Source organism: Aegilops tauschii, chromosome 1 (assembly GCF_002575655.3).
Source record: "Aegilops tauschii subsp. strangulata cultivar AL8/78 chromosome 1, Aet v6.0, whole genome shotgun sequence".
In the NCBI taxonomy this organism is placed as follows: domain Eukaryota; kingdom Viridiplantae; phylum Streptophyta; class Magnoliopsida; order Poales; family Poaceae; genus Aegilops; species Aegilops tauschii.
Window position 1 is genome coordinate 220649274 of NC_053035.3, and position 15514 is coordinate 220664787.

Consider the following 15514-nt stretch of genomic DNA (forward strand, 5'->3'; position numbering starts at 1 on the left):
CTCTTTGGTGCGTTGGCATGCTTGGAAAAGGTGGATGTGCTACAGGCCGCGCTTGTTGCCTCCGTGCGTCGCGCCGCGCCTAGGTTTATGTGCAATATCGCTGGGTGGCGGGAAACAGGTGAGGAAATGGCGGGAAACGGTGGTGTGTTCATAGAACACCATCAATTAATGGAAACTTACAATATAAAGGAACATCGAGCTAGCACAAGTAGGTAATGATGAGATGAACACGGACCACACTAGGGGACCCGTCGGTGATGAATTCATCAATAGCAAACGGTTGTACGCTAGCAAGCGTTTGCTCACAACACACACGGCTTATTCCATCACAAACAGGTCGGATGGATCAACTGTATGCCACGTATACACATTGTTAAAAAGTAATGCGGTATACCTTCTTTAATATATGTTAAAAAATAAAATAAAAATAAAAAACAAGGACCTCGAGGTTAAATTAGCTGAGGGAATGGGTCATTTGACCAATATGACCCATCCTATCAGTTAATTTAACATCAACACAACTTCCCAACCAGTCACCCATCCCATGGCTGATCCAGCCTGAGCACACTTAACTTGAGAGTTCTCTTAGACGAGCTACTGGTGGAACAGCTAGTCCTTGCTGATATAGGATGCCTCTTCGCATCCTTATGGCGTATCCGGATGACCGCCTGTCCCCCAATGGCCAATACATGTTGTGTAGACAGAGCATATCACATACGTCTTATTAGAAGCAATCGTCTATGTTATTATCGGTCTTCGCACACATTTCTGATTACAGACCTGTTTTCCACGTATCACACACATCTTGTTATATTGAACCATTTCTGTTCTCTTGTCTCAACGCAAACAGTTCATCTGAGTGAACCGCATGTCGTATATCGCACACACCTTCATCTGCCTGACCGTTTATTTTGTGTTGCCTAATCACGAACAGTTCATCCTAGTGAACCATATGTTGTGTATCGCACACGCCTTCATCTAGCTGCCCGTTTCTTTTGTTCCACCTCATCGCAAACAATTAATTGAAGAACCGTATGCCCTGAATCGCACACGCAACTAAAATCTGAACCGTGTTTGATGCATCTGTCATCACAAATGGTTTGGACATTTTTCACGGTTCTCTGACACCACTGTTTGTGATTATTGCATCGCACACAGTTTCTCGAAGGGTCTCTGATCGTAGTGTCGCGTTAGCAGCATTCTGCAGTAGTGATATATGTTTGGCCCACATGCAAAGTGATGGTGGTTGTCCTCTGGCACCCACTTAAGCGGTTATCAGCTATATCGATGCTTTCCATCTATTGGCCCGCTTGGTCCATCACTACTTTTTGCCTAACAACGTGAGAGGTTAATTTGACTTCGGAGTGGATTATTATTTTTTGCTTGTAATACGGTATATATAGGTCATGCTTTGGGATGACGTGCATGATACAGTTTGAGCACACACACATGCATGTGTACGCATGAATCCCTCCCATCGAGTCAAAGTGGCTAGTACAATGACACGTCATGAACCGATCTCGCTCTGTGTGGGGAGTGTACGATTTTCAACGCACGCGCCACATCAATGTTGTGAAATGGTATTCAAACATGCATGCACGCATCACCTCCATACATATGCATGTAGTGGTTGCCTTCGAACGGTACACTCCCTCGCATGGTTATCGACGAGAAGCCTATATATTCTGGGCCCGCGTGGACATCCATGATCACCTTGACCGACAACCAGATCGGTTACCATGGCGGATTCTTCATTCGGTTCGTGTTATCGTAGTATAGGTCATGGTGAGATTCAGACCTAATTAAGTTTGAGCGCATATACTATGCACGCATGCATGCATGAATCCCCGTCGTAGGCATGAAGTGTGGTGTAACATACATATGCATCGTCAACCTAACCCTCACTCAGTGTGGGGATTTCTAGTTCGAAATCATGGTGCCACATCAAAGTTGTTCCATTGCGTACTAAAAAACACACCTCTCCATACATATGTTTGAGCCACACGCATGCAGTGGTTTCCTTCGGGGACTAGCTACTTGCATGATTATTGGCGAGCTAGCCCATCTCCGGGGTCGCATGGACGGCCATCACTTTGACCAACAACAAGAGAGAGGTTGTATGACCAAGGTGGATTATTCTTGGTCCGTTTTACGATCCATCTTGGTGAGATGCCTCTCTGGCCCGCCGACTGAAAGTGTTTGTGTGGGGGGGGGGGGGTTGCTGCTACTTTGCACTTTGCTAGGTGAACCTCGGTTGGGGGGGCATGCATTCATATCTTAGGATTCCCTTCGTGCCGACATGAGGGGGGGGCTGCTAGCTACTTCGCACTTTGCTAGGTGAACCTCGGTTGGGGGGCATGCATTCATAGCTTAGGATTTCCTTCGTGCCGACACAAGGGAGGGGGCTGCTAGCTACTTCGCACTTTGCTAGGTGAACCTCGATTGGGGGGAGGGGCATGCATTCATAGCTTAGGATTCCCTTCATGCCGACACGAGGGGGGGTGGGGGAAAGCAATACCGTGCACTTTGCGAGATAGGTGCCACATCGAAGTTGCATTTGGTATTTGAAAATCAAACCACCCTTTTCACACATAAATTTGGTCCACATGCAAGTGTGTTCGTGTTCTGACCCTCTCCCGCGTCATTTTTCGCCAAATTTATGAACATTAGACAAGTCGGATGACGCAACAGACACGGTTCACTCAAACTAACTGTAGTGGACTTAACACGGCAGATGCCCTAGCAAAAGGACTTAGGTGTGGAGCAATTGCAGCTAGGTTAACTTGAAGGGGTTAAACAAGACAAAGGACAGAGAGAGTTTACCCAGGTTCGGCCCCTCTCAACGAGGTAAAAGCCTACTCCTGCTTTAGGTTGTATTGCTTGGTTTTCGATTACTAGGGAGTGAATACGCTTGACCTAGTTCTCGACGAGTTGTCTCTTGAGTTAAACCGCCGGTGGGTCACCCTTTATATACAGGTTGATGCCCGGCGGCTTACAGAGTTCGGCCGGCTCACACAAACGTGACATGTTCGGTTTCTACTAAGCTTGCCTTATGTCACGACCGGTTTTTCAATAAAATAATTATTGAGAAACCAATCCCTGCTACGGACCAGCGAGGAAGAATTCCTTCTCACTGATAGACAATACATTGGTCACAGAAGAAAAATACCAGGAGTACTAAATATAATACAAAGTTGAGCAGAGACTGCCCAACAATTTATTACATGCACGCCGATAAAACAATACGGCGGATAGGGTGGCAAACTTCTAACTCACGATAATAACGGTGGTGGAAATATCATCGCGAAGCGAGTGACATGATTCCAGAATACTACAACTCTTCGAGCGTCGGAGTGAGGCCCGAGAAGACTTATTGCGGGTGGCGGAAGCGTAAACGATACAAGTGACCAATATCCGGGATCGCGCAGGACTGACTGGGACTCCTCTAGGCGTCGGACGCGCTATCAAACTCTTCATCCAAGAGATCGCCTTCGTCAACATCTGGCCAAATAACAAGCCAGGTGAGTACTATGAAAGTACTCGCAAGACAGTTCGGACATAAGGTATAACAAATGCAAACATGGAGCACATGAAAAAGTTAACCAGTGCGATCAGACACAGAGATAATAAATACTGGGTGCCAAGCGAGGGTCTGAATGACGCCTCGAGCGGAAACTGCAGAATAGTAATACTGGTGCCAAACGAGTGTCTGAAAGACTCCTCGAGAGGAAAATGCGGAATAATAATACAGGTGCCAAACGAGTGTCTGAAAAACTCCTCGAGCGGAAAATGCGGAATAATAATACAGGTGCCAAACGAGTGTCTGAAAGACTCCTCGAGCGGAAAATGCGGAATAATAATACAGGTGCCAAACGAGTGTCTGAAAGACTCCTCGAGCGGAAAATGCGGAATAATAATACAGGTGCCAAACGAGTGTCTGAAAGACTCCTCGAGCGGAAAATGCAGAACAATAATGCCACAGTCGGGCGTCGGGGCGACACCACATAAAGGGCTTATAACAGAAAGTAAAGACAGTGCATGCCGCAGTCGGACGTCTGCGCGACGTCTCATAAAGGGCTTATATTGTAACACAACAATACAATAGTTCGGGAATATAATTTATCACAAGCACGAGACAAATATAATGCTAGTCCATCCACAGGGATAACAATGAAATTGAATTTACCACTTGAGCTTGTTCACCGGGGGCAAGTTTTCACACGGATAGATTTGGATATAAAGTCTACATTACTGATCATGGATACGATGATTTGGAAAGAATTGACTCTGCAGAGTTTGTACTTAACCACAGCCAATGGATTTCAGTAGTCACGGGAACTAGTTCCGTCTACGGTGTTCTGGAAGGAACACGTCTAACCAGTACACACCCAATTTAACCATCCGAAGCCAGGGATCACCCTCGGCAACATTCAGGAAAAACCCTGAGTCGGGGAGGCTACAACCTCGCGTAGCATGGGATCAAATTTCTATACGCGCGCTATAAGGGGGTGCCCCCCCTCTCGGTCCCAACCGGAAACACCCATGCCCCCTGACCGAATGACTGGCTTTAATCCTGGGCCAAGGTACCATCATCCCGGCCTCTCTGTTTGGTGTGTACACGGAAAGAGGTTACCAACTTACTAAACCGTATCCTGGCAATGAGACATGTGGTAGCACGGAAAGGGGAAGGGACGATAACACGGCTCCAACCATGTTAACGTCGGAAAAGTCGGATGACACAAGGCTGGCATGCTACAACAGTACCACCCTGCTGCCCTTCATGTCACCACATGATTAGGCCACCTCTCATCAGAGGTCATCGCAACTTTGGAACATGCGGGAAAAGATCGATAACGTGGCTCCAACCACGTTAACGTCGAAAAGAGTCGGATGACGCAAGGCTGGCATGCTACAACAGTACCACCTTGCTGCCCTTCATGTCACTACATGATTAGGCCACCTCTCATCAGAGGTCATCGCAACTTCGGAACAACCGGGTCGTTGCCTTACAAGCAACGGGGTATTTATCGACACTCACATGCCACGCACAAACTTTCACATGAACATGCAAAACATCTGCCATATCAAATGTTCAAACATGCTTGCCTGGTTCGGAGAAGTCGGAGTCTAGCTCGGCGAAGTTCGCGGCTCCGTCCCCTCTCCCGGAACCTACGGCAATCACGAAACGGGGTACTAACGTGAAAACCAACACATGCACAGAAACTTTGCCAAATATTTTTCAAATAAATCCCATAAAAAACTAGACAAAATTTGGAGATTGACAGAAAAAGAATCACTCAAAAATACCTTTTCATTAAAAAGTTATAAAGGTTTCTGTCCAGGGACCTTTCTGTAATGAAACAGAAAAGTTCCAGGGTTTTAACTGAGAAAACAGAAAACGCTTCGGCTGGGAATGCGCAAGCACAAGGAGAAAACGTATTTTGCCCGAACGCGCCAACAGAAAACGGTTCGGGGAAATAAAACAGAGGCTGACACGCGGGGCCCGCATGTCAGGTTTGAAAGCTCGCCGGCGCCCGAAGACGGCGGTGGACGCCGGCGTCGAACCACGGCGAGTTAGGAGAAACGGAGGGTACCAAGAGCTTCAGTGTCTTCTTCCGCGTTGGTGGGTGGTGGACTCGTCCAACGGGGAGCACCACGTCGACGGCGACACTATCTCCGGCGGACGGCGGTTCGGGTGAGGTTGGGGAACTCCGGTGGAGGGCTGCAAAGTACGAATTGAGGCGCGGGTCAGAACGGGTGATGCAAGGAGAAGCTACTGGCAAGAGAATGGGGGCTGCGGAGCACACACGGGGGCGAATCGGGCTGGATCCCGTGGCGGATCGCGGCGGCCGGAGTCGAGGAAGGAGACCCCCTCGTGGCTCTTCCAGTGGCTGGGCGTGCTCTAGGGGAAGTGTAGGGCTGGTGGGTGCTCGAGTTGAAGCTCGGGGCCCCTATTTATAGGCAGATCGACGGGGTGGCCGTGAACGGAGAATCTCCGGCGAGCGATTACGACGGAGCAGTGGGTTGGCAGGGGGTTTGAGCGGTCGAGCAGCATCAGTGGATGTTACGGGACTCGTTTTGCAGCTAAACGGAGCTGGCCCTGGCGTAATGGCGTCGGTCCACGGTGAGGTGACCGCACGGGCTCAACGGCGGCAGAGAGCGCGCTCCGCGCCCTGGGGTTCACGACGAGAGCGGCAGCGCATTCGGGGGAGTGGATGGCCACGCGGCGGGCTCCGGTGGTTTGGGCGGCGCTGGGTGGAGTCGGCGGCGCCGTGTCTCCCGTTGGCGTCCGCAAAGCCGCCGCCGGCGTCGGTCACGGGGCGGCGCACCTTCTGCTGCTCGTCGCCGACGCCCGCAAGATGCCAGGCACTCGCGCGGTGCAGGAACGAGAGGGCGAGGACGAGGAGCAAGGCGACGGGAGGGTACTGGCGAGATCGACGCCCGTTTCTGAAGAAAACGACAGCAGCCACTTGACTGAACTCTGAACTTACTGAATCTTGACAGTGACCAAGCATTGCAGGTGTTCGACAGTAGGTTTTGGTAAAGAGATAAATTTTTCTGGAGCTGTAACTTGGTGAGATGATCACTCAAAGCACCCAGGGGCTGCATGAATTTACTTGGAATTTTTGGAGAAGGTTTTGAATGAATTTCACCAAATTTGCCAAATCTGGTCCAAACTTGCAGCTGATGTAGTTTGAAAATTTTGAACTGGAGACCAGTGGATCTTCATGGTTCTAGGTTGAGGGTTCAAAGGACTAGGAGGGGAAAGAAGTTTGGTGGTAAAAGTCCAAACAGAAAAAGGAGTTCCTTTGTAAATCTCCAAGTGCTATAAGAGAAGACAGAAATTTATTTGAATAGAATTTGAATGGAAAACAAATACATGGGGGGGTTCAACTTGCTGGATTTGATGCAAATCATGATCCAGAGGTGAGGGAAAGGTTAGGAGAGAGGATTTGCACTTATGCCATGGCAAGAAGGAATAGTTGAAAGTGGCAAAGGACTTTCCAGCCATAGTGCATCCTCAAAAATATTTCAAAGGTTATTTTCTCAAATGAAAAACATTTTGTCTTGAGTCCAATGAAAAGCAAGAACCTCCAAGACCAAAGGAGGATCTTGGGTGAATTCAAATAAAATTTTTGCCATAAAGAAAAATATTTGAGAGTGAGAGTTCTCTTGAAGAAAAAATTTTAAATCACTCCCTTCAAGTCAAATAAAATCTTTTGAAAAATCCAAATAAAAACTTGGGTGTCACAACACCTACCCCCTTAGGAAAAATCTCGTCCTCGAGATTTCTGCTGATCCTCAAATAGATATGGATACTCTGCTCGGAGGAAATCTTCCCTTTCCCATGTGGCTTCATCCTCAGTGTGGTTGCTCCACTGGACCCTGAAAAACTTTGTCGTTTTCTGACGGGTCCTCCGTTCAGACTCTTCTAAAATCTTTACTGGCCTTTCTCTGTAGGTGAGATCTGCTTGCATATCAATGTCCTCATGAGGTACATGTTTCTCCGGGTTACTCACACATTTCCTCAACTGCGAGACGTGGAATACGTCATGGACGTCTGACAGCTCCTTGGGGAGGTCTAGTTGGTAGGCTACTGTGCCTCTTCGTGCCTTTACACAAAATGGTCCAATAAATCTTGGGGCTAGTTTCCCCTTTATTTTGAACCGTTGCAGACCCCTCATAGGAGATACTCGGAGGTATACGGAATCACCAGGTTCAAAGCTGACCTCACGATGCTTCTGATCATAGTAGCTCTTTTGTCGGCTCTGTGCTGTCTTGAGTCTGTCCCTGATTTGTTTAACTTTTTCCTCGGCCTCCTTAAGCATATCTGGGCCGAAGATACGGCTGTCACCTGTTTCTGACCAATTCAATGGGGTACGACACCTCCGTCCGTACAATGCTTCAAAGGGTGCCATTTGCAAACTGGTTTGGTAACTGTTGTTGTACGCAAATTCGGCATACGGCAAACTCTCTTCCCAACTGGATCCATAGGTGAGCACACAGGCTCTTAGCATATCCTCTAGGATTTGGTTTACACGTTCTGTTTGTCCATCTGTCTGAGGGTGGTATGCTGTACTAAAAGCCAGTTGTGTGCCGAGAGCTTGTTGTAGGTGTTCCCAAAATTTGGAGATGAATTGCGTGCCTCGGTCAGATATTATAGTCTTTGGGACTCCGTGCAAGCAAACCACACGAGACAGATAGAGCTTTGCCAGTCTTTGAGTGGAGTAGGTAGTCTTCACGGGAATGAAGTGTGCAACCTTGGTTAGTCGGTCTGTGATGACCCAGATGGCGTCATTTCCACGCTGTGATCGGGGCAATCCGACAATGAAGTCCATTCCGATTTCATCCCATTTCCACTCCGGTATCCTGTTAGGCTGGAGTAGCCCTGCTGGCTTTTGGTGCTCGGCCTTGATGCGCTGACATGAATCGCAACAAGCAATGAATGTGGCTATATCTCTTTTCATACCGTGCCACCAAAATCTTTCCTGGATGTCCTTGTACATTTTGGTTCCTCCAGGATGTATCGAGTATGGAGCGGTGTGGCTTTCCGTCAAGATCTGTTGCTTGAGTTCCTCAATGTTGGGTACGCAAAGCCTGTCCCGGTACCATAATGTTCCTTCACTGTCCGTGACGAATTCTGAAGTCTTACTACGGTTCATTTTCTTCTTATGCCTTCGATACTGGGATGTCCCTGTTGAGCCTTCTTGATTTGTTCCACTAGGGTGGGTTGTATCTCCAGGTTCGATATGGTGCCCTCAGAGACTAACATCATGTTGAGCCGAGTGAACTCTCGCTGAAACTCAGGCCTCAAGTTTTGCTGACCGTCACTGTTCGGGCTGGGGTTTCGACTAAGGGCATCGGCCACTACATTTGCTTTTCCTGGGTGGTAGTGGATGCCGACGTCATAGTCTTTGACCAGTTCCAACCAGCGTCGTTGGCGTAAATTTAGATCTGGCTGTGTGAAAATATATTTGAGGCTCTTATGGTCTGTATATATTTCACTGCGATTTCCCAACAGAAAGTGCCTCCACTCCTTGAGTGCATGTATGACCTCTGCTAGCTCCAAGTCATGTGTTGGGTAATTTTCCTCATGTTTTCGCAGCTGTCTGGAGGCATATGCGACAACTTTGCCATCCTGCATTAGCACACATCCGAGACCTTTTCGGGACGCGTCACAATACACCTCAAAGCTCTTGTGTATGTCTGGTACGGTTAAGACTGGTGCGGTTGTTAGCTTCTTCTTGAGTTCTTGGAAGCTCTGCTCACATGCTTCCGTCCATACGAATTTCTTGTCCTTCTTGAGTAACTGTGTTATAGGTTTTGCCACAGTGGAGAATCCTTCAATAAACCTCCTGTAATACCCGGCCATCCCTAGGAAACTCCGCACATCTGTAACATTCGCGGGTGGCTTCCAGTCTAGTATGGCCTTGACTTTTTCTGGGTCTACGGCCACGCCTTCTTGGTTCAAAATATGGCCCAAGAAACCAACTTGTCTTAGCCAAAATTCGCATTTGCTAAATTTGGCGTACAACTGATGTTTCCTCAATTCTCCCAAAACAATCCTGAGGTGCTCAGTATGTTCATCTGGTGTCCTTGAGTAAACTAGAATGTCGTCAATGAATACCACCACAAATTTGTCCATGAATTTCATGAATACTTTGTTCATGAGGTGGACGAAATATGCGGGGGCGTTTGTTAGTCCAAACGGCATCACCGTAAACTCGTATAACCCATATCTGGAAGTGAATGCTGTCTTGGGGATATCCTCTGTTCGTACCTTCAGTTGATGGTATCCTGATCTCAAATCAATCTTTGAAAATACTTTAGCTTGTGCGAGCTGGTCAAACAAATCATTTATCCGTGGCATCGGGTATTTGTTTTTGATGGTGACCATATTGAGGGCTCGATAGTCTATGCATAGTCTCAGTGTCCCATCCTTCTTCTTGGCGAACAATACGGGTGAACCCCATGGTGAGGAGTTGGCTCGTATAAACCCCTGTTCAGTAATTCCTTTATCTGCTTCTTCAACTCCACCAATTCTGAGGGTGCCATTCTATACGGCTTCTTATAAATGGGAGCGGTGCCAGGTGCTAATTCAATGCTGAATTCGATCTCTCGGTCTGGTGGCATACCTGGTAGTTCTTCCGGGAACACATCAGGGAACTCGCATACCATTGGCACTTTTCTTAATTCTGCGATGTCCATCTTGTTCAGTTTTGGTTTCGGTGATCGGGGCCTTTCTTGAGCGGAAACTCTTATAGTCTTGTCGTGATGGTGAGTGAGAATCACTGTCCGATTGAAACAGTCGATGAATCCTTTGTTGGTGGTCAACCAGTCCATTCCTAAAATGACATCCAGTCCTTTGCTTTCCAACACGATGAGATTCGCGTGGAATGGTAGTCCTTCGAACTCAATGACCACTCCTTGGTAGTAACCCTGAGCAATTTGCTTATTTCCGGGGGACTTGATGATCATAGATTTTTCCAAGGGGAGTATCGGAAAACCATGTTGCGAAACAAAACTCTTCGAAACGAACGAATGGGAAGCTCCAGAATCAAACAGAACCGTGGCAGGTACTGTGTTGACAGGGAACGTACCGAGCACGATGTCTGGGGCATTCTGCGCTTCTTCCCTGGTCACATGGTTCAAGTGACCCTTCCTGTGGTTGTTGCTGGGATTGAAGTTGTTGCGCTTGGGGGCTGGATTGTTTCCACCATTGTTTGGCTTGGGTGCCGAGTCTCTTGGCTTCGGGCACTGTTTAGCATAATGCCCTCGTTGACCACAAGCATAGCAGGTGACCCCTGGACGGTATGTGAACTCCTTGTCTCTGGCATGAAATTGTCTGACGGGTCTTGGCTCAGTAGTCGTGGATCTCCTCGTGTCTGTCCTTGGGACCTCAGTCTTGCCTCGGTTGCTGCGGGCAAGAGTCGTCTTGTCCCTCTTCCGCTTGCGGATATCTTCCAGACTACGGCGCTCATTCTCCAGGGTGATGGCCTTGTCCACCAGCGTCTTAAAATCCGGAAAGGTGTGTACAATCAGTTGGCATCTTAATGCTGGTGCCAGGCCGTCCAAGAATTTTTCCATCTTCTTGTTTTCTGTCATGTGCTCGTCGTAGGCATAACAAGACAGTTGGGTAAACTGGCCGTTGTATTCTGTGACGGTCATGCCTCTTTGCTTCAGGTCATCAAACTCTCTCTTCTTGATCTTTAGGATGCTCCTGGGAATGTGTGCCCCATGGAAGCCTTCCTTGAATTCTTCCCAGGTGATGTTGTGTTCCCTGGGGTGCATGTGTAGGAAGTTTTCCCACCATGCTGCGGCTGCTCCAGTAAGGTAGTGTGGCGCATAAAGCACCTTCTCATGATCTGAGCATTGAGCGATAATTAGTTTCCTTTCAATCTCGCGAAGCCAATCATCGGCTTCCAGTGGCCTGTCGGTGTGAGCAAAAGTTGAGGGGCGAGTCTTCTGTAACTCAGATAACTTGGAATGTGGTTGATAGGGTTCACGGTGGTTTCCCATATTGATGACATGGTTCATCATCTCCTGGTGCTGTTGCTGGCTTTGCTCGAAGAGACGGCATACTTGAGATAGTGCCGCTTTGTTGTCCTGTTGGCTGGACTGACCCTGAGTGAAATTGTTGCTGGTCTGTGTTCCGTAAACCTCTTCTGGCTGATTGGGCATAGAGCGAGTCCAAGGGCGAGACATTTTTCCAGTCTGGGGTATCATTTGCAAAACCCATGAGAAAAACCGTGTAGCGCAGGAAAACCCTTGCAAAGGCAATAATCAAAAAGGCTTCAAGGTTTTCAAGAAACACAAATGATTTTCACGGAGAAGAAGTGCTCAACACAAATCTTACATGCGAAAGCAAACACAAGATACAGCACTCAGGATGCGCGTACACAATCCTGACATGTTATTAAAAACTAGCGTACTACTCCGGAAGGCAGCAAACACACCAATACAAACTAGCGTACAGATAAAAACAACACATCATACAAGCAGGCATAACACGCGGCTACTCGGTGCTCTCAGTCGGAGATGGTGAAGATCTCCTTCCCCTTGCCGATGGCAAGGCTCAGCGGTCCAGGAGAATCAACCTCCTCCTCTCTAGCTGGTTCCTGGCGTGCGACGCTGCGCTGCGGTGATGGTGCGGGGGCGACTGGTGGTGGAGCGCGTGCGGCAGGCGGTGCGGCTCTGACTGGAGTAGGAGCGATGACTCGGTCGAACTCCTCAGTGGTAGGCAGACGGCGAGCGGTGGCCAAAACGGCCGGTGCATACGAGGCTGAAGACGAGACGAATGTCAGAGGCGGCGCCGTGTGGAGAAGCTCCTTCCTGCTGGCAGGACCGCCCCGGACTAAGTCCATGCGGGCAGCCACAAGATCATCTACGAGGTTGTCGAAAGACTCCTCCAGAGCCTTGAGATACTCCACAACCATCTCGATGGCTTCATCTCGCTCTCCCCGATGGCAGGCGAACGCATAGTGGCTGGTGTAAGGCACATGGCATGGGAGGTGGCGGTAGCGACGAGTCTTCATCGTAGGAAGGATGTCCCGAAGGCGAGCTATCGCCTCACGGGCAGCCATCTGCATGGCATGCCTCTCCGTAGGCATGGCCCTTCCCGTAAAACAGAAATGGCGAGCAGCAGATCGTCCTCCCCTGAATTGCACCACAGCCTGGTGCATAGACACGTCGTCACTGAGCTTGTGCTGATAGAGGGTGAACTCCGGGCGAGCTGCTGGCCCGATCGCGAGCTTGGTGATGGAGACGAGGAGCTTGACAAACCCCTCAGGCACGTTGGTGAACACTCGATTCTCACAGCCGCTGCCAGCCATCTACAAAAGTAGGCAAAAATTCTGAGTAGTCATGTCATAAATTTTATGATGACCAACAGAAAATAGCTACAATTGCAAAATGCTGAAGAAGCACTAAAGACGCTAATAACCGATTAGCGATCGCACCTAGTGGCTTCCTACAGTCAGCCTGGCTCTGATACCAAGCTTGTCACGGCCGGTTTTTCAATAAAATAATTATTGAGAAACCAATCCCTGCTACGGACCAGCGAGGAAGAATTCCTTCTCACTGATAGACAATACATTGGTCACAGAAGAAAAATACCAGGAGTACTAAATATAATACAAAGTTGAGCAGAGACTGCCCAACAATTTATTACATGCATGCCAATAAAACAATACGGCGGATAGGGTGGCAAACTTCTAACTCACGATAATAATGGTGGTGGAAATATCATCGCGAAGCGAGTGACATGATTCCAGAATACTACAACTCTTCGAGCGTCGGAGTGAGGCCCGAGAAGACTTATTGCGGGTGGCGGAAGCGTAAACGATACAAGTGACCAATATCCGGGATCGCGCAGGACTGACTGGGACTCCTCTAGGCGTCGGACGCGCTATCAAACTCTTCATCCAAGAGATCGCCTTCGTCAACATCTGGCCAAATCAACAAGCCAGGTGAGTACTATGAAAGTACTCGCAAGACAGTTCGGACATAAGGTATAACAAATGCAAACATGGAGCACATGAAAAAGTTAACCAGTGCGATCAGACACAGAGATAATAAATACTGGGTGCCAAGCGAGGGTCTGAATGACGCCTCGAGCGGAAACTGCAGAATAGTAATACTGGTGCCAAACGAGTGTCTGAAAGACTCCTCGAGAGGAAAATGCGGAATAATAATACAGGTGCCAAACGAGTGTCTGAAAGACTCCTCGAGCGGAAAATGCGGAACGATAATACAGGTGCCAAACGAGTGTCTGAAAGACTCCTCGAGCGGAAAATGCGGAATTATAATACAGGTGCCAAACGAGTGTCTGAAAGACTCCTCGAGCGGAAAATGCGGAATAATAATACAGGTGCCAAACGAGTGTCTGAAAGACTCCTCGAGCGGAAAATGCAGAACAATAATGCCACAGTCGGGCATCGGGGCGACACCACATAAAGGGCTTATAACAGAAAGTAAAGACAGTGCATGCCGCAGTCGGACGTCTGCGCGACGTCTCATAAAGGGCTTATATTGTAACACAACAATACAATAGTTCAGGAATATAATTTATCACAAGCACGAGACAAATATAATGCTAGTCCATCCACAGGGATAACAATGAAATTGAATTTACCACTTGAGCTTGTTCACCGGGGGCAAGTTTTCACACGGATAGATTTGGATATAAAGTCTACATTACTGATCATGGATACGATGATTTGTAAAGAATTGACTCTGCAGAGTTTGTACTTAACCACAGCCAACGGATTTCAGTAGTCACGGGAACTAGTTCCGTCTACGGTGTTCTGGAAGGAACACGTCTAACCAGTACACACCCAATTTAACCATCCGAAGCCAGGGATCACCCTCGGCAACATTCAGGAAAAACCCTGAGTCGGGGAGGCTACAACCTCGCGTAGCATGGGATCAAATTTCTATACGCGCGCTATAAGGGGGTGCCCCCCCTCTCGGTCCCAACCGGAAACACCCATGCCCCCTGACCGAATGACTGGCTTTAATCCTGGGCCAAGGTACCATCATCCCGGCCTCTCTGTTTGGTGTGTACACGGAAAGAGGTTACCAACTTACTAAACCGTATCCTGGCAATGAGACATGTGGTAGCACGGAAAGGGGAAGGGACGATAACACGGCTCCAACCATGTTAACGTCGGAAAAGTCGGATGACACAAGGCTGGCATGCTACAACAGTACCACCCTGCTGCCCTTCATGTCACCACATGATTAGGCCACCTCTCATCAGAGGTCATCGCAACTTTGGAACATGCGGGAAAAGATCGATAACGTGGCTCCAACCATGTTAACGTCGAAAAGAGTCGGATGACGCAAGGCTGGCATGCTACAACAGTACCACCTTGCTGCCCTTCATGTCACTACATGATTAGGCCACCTCTCATCAGAGGTCATCGCAACTTCGGAACAACCGGGTCGTTGCCTTACAAGCAACGGGGTATTTATCGACACTCACATGCCACGCACAAACTTTCACATGAACATGCAAAACATCTGCCATATCAAATGTTCAAACATGCTTGCCTGGTTCGGAGAAGTCGGAGTCTAGCTCGGCGAAGTTCGCGGCTCCGTCCCCTCTCCCGGAACCTACGGCAATCACGAAACGGGGTACTAACGTGAAAACCAACACATGCACAGAAACTTTGCCAAATATTTTTCAAATAAATCCCATAAAAAACTAGACAAAATTTGGAGATTGACAGAAAAAGAATCACTCAAAAATACCTTTTCATTAAAAAGTTATAAAGGTTTCTGTCCAGGGACCTTTCTGTAATGAAACAGAAAAGTTCCAGGGTTTTAACTGAGAAAACAGAAAACGCTTCGGCTGGGAATGCGCAAGCGCAAGGAGAAAACGTATTTTGCCCGAAGGCGCCAACAGAAAACGGTTCGGGGAAATAAAACAGAGGCTGACACGCGGGGCCCGCATGTCAGGTTTGAAAGCTCGCCGGCGCCCGAAGACGGCGGTGGACGCCGGCGTCGAACC